We start from the raw sequence: 2,500 nt of genomic DNA, 5'->3' as shown, positions 1-2,500 counted from the left end.
TGTGTGATTGTGTATGATTTGTGTGTGTTAGTGTGTGATTTATGTGTTTGTGTATTTGTGTGTGGTTGTGTGTGATTTGTTTGATTTGTGTGGTTGTGTGTGATGTGTGTGTGTGTGATTTGTGTGTGATGTGTGTTTGTGTGTGATGTGTGTGTTTTGTGTAATGATAAGAGAGGGAGAGGCGGCTATTGTGTTGTTCTTGTCTGTCTGTTTGTCCAAATACTTCCTTCAGTGTAATTAGACAGTGCAAAGCAACTGAAGCTAACCAACCTGCCTCATATGAAGTCCTACTACGTTTTTTTCAACTCTCTCCCTCTCTCTCTCTCCCTCTTTCTCTCTCTCTCTCCCTCCCTCTCTCTCTTTCTCTCTCTCTCTCTTTCTCTTCCTCCCTCCCTACTCCTTATTATGTGTGTCGTTCACCTCTCTCGGCCTCACGCTGCCTTTCTCGTTATCAAGGACAGCGGCTTCACAATTGTTCCATTTCCTGTTAGCCTGTGTTCCCGTTGCTTTCTGTACCTAAGTGTCACTTCGCTGAGAGGGACACAGAGGGAGGGAGAGAATGAAGAGAGAGAGAGAGAGAGAGAGAGAGAGAGAGAGAGGGAGGAAAAAAGAGGGAGGAGAGAGAAGTTCAGCATGTGACAGGAAGACATGTGTGGGAGGGAAGGGTTACAGAAAAAATAGAAGAGAGAGGCTGCTGATGGGGGTGAGGAGGGGGAGGGGGGGGGGGGGGCCTCTGAGCACCAAGATGCTTTGTGAGTCACATGTGCACATATGTGGGTCAAAATGCTTGTTTGTGTGTGGGTGGGTGTGTCGTTATGGTTGTGTCTTTTCACATTTGTTTGTCAATAGATACATTGAAGTGCGTCAGGGTCAGGGTCAGTGCGCTCCGTATTACAGTATGTCAATCCATCCACTTTGGGTCTTGTGCAATCACGTTTGGTTGCCGGGGCGACGGGGCCCCGGCAATGTGCTTGAGCGGCACGCGTCCAAAGGGTCCGGGGGGGCGGAGCTTAAGAACTCAGAGTGATGGGTGAAATATGATATGTTTGTATCCTTGACTGTCTGTGTGTGTGTGTGTGTGTGTGTGTGTGTGTGTGTGTGTGTGTGTGTGTGTGTGTGTGTGTGTGTGAAGTCTCGCACTCTTTGTCCATGACAAATGTGCTTGCCTTCTGTTGACCGCTGACACATGGCGTCTGTCTGTCTGTCTTTCTCTCTGTCTGTCTGTCTGTCTGTCTGTCTGTCTGTCGGTCGGTCGGTCGGTCGGTCGGTCGGTCTGTCTGTCTGTCTGTCTGTCTGTCTGTCTGTCTGTCTGTCTGTCTGTCTGTCTGTCTGTCTGTCTGTCTGTCTGTCTGTCTGTCTGTCTATCTATTTATCCATCTATCTATCTATCTCTCTCTATCTCACTCTCTCTATCTGTCTGTCTGCCTGTCTGTCTATCTATCTATCTGTCTATCTATCTGTCTATCTGTCTGTCTGTCTGTCTGTCTGTCTGTCTGTCTGTTTGTCTATCTAGATTTTATACATTATTTGATATATATCACATTCAAATATTTCCCTGCCCATTGTTTGACTGTACTTCGATGTAGACGTCAATAAGCTGTCTGTGAGTGCACAGTTCTTCATCTCATTATTGCACAGGACCAATAAAGTTGATCGGATCTTATCTTATTTCGTCTTATCGTTTCTTATTTTCACCTGATGCAACAAATGAATGTATTCTCTAATGTACAGTCGTGTGGTCTGTGGTCAACCATGTTTTTGATTTGGGCTCTGTAAAGAGCCTTGAGAAAATGTTATTGTCTTTTTATTTATTTTGCCTTTTTTGTATTGTGTGGAATTACAGCATCTTCTCAGTCCTCGGAAGGGGACCATCAGTGTTTCAGTTTTTTCAGTTTTCCTCAATCCTTTTTGTACACACACACACACACAGAGACACACATACACACACACACACACACACAAACACAAACACACACACATAAATAAAATGAAATAGAGAGAATTCCTTATATGTCTATATGTCTGTTTCTTGACAGAGACTTGAGTTGCAGTTTCTCAGGCGCTTCGGTGCATGTCTGGAATCATCCGCAACTGATTCAGCAGATTTCCATTCCGTCTCTTTCATTTCTTTATGTGTTAGTGGTGTAGCAATTAAATATAAATGTAAATGTAAATGTAAATGTTAAATGTAAATGTTAAATGTAAATGTAAATGTTAAATGTAAATGTTAAATGTAAATGTAAATGTTAAATGTAAATGTAAATGTTAAATGTTAAATGTAAATGTTAAATGTAAATGTTAAATGTAAATGTAAATGTTAAATGTAAATGTAAATGTAAATGTTAAATGTAAATGTTAAATGTAAATGTAAATGTTAAATGTAAATGTTAAATGTTCAGTCTACATGTCAGATTTGAAGACTGAACCTTACAATATTTACGGTAATTGGCTTTCATAGTTTTCACGTCACGTCAGAATTACCAGCTTGCGGGCAAGAAAA

The sequence above is a fragment of the Clupea harengus genome, chromosome 24 (assembly GCF_900700415.2).
Source record: "Clupea harengus chromosome 24, Ch_v2.0.2, whole genome shotgun sequence".
NCBI lineage: Eukaryota > Metazoa > Chordata > Actinopteri > Clupeiformes > Clupeidae > Clupea > Clupea harengus.
The sequence above is the reverse complement of the archived record's forward strand: the minus strand, read 5'-3'. Positions refer to the sequence as shown.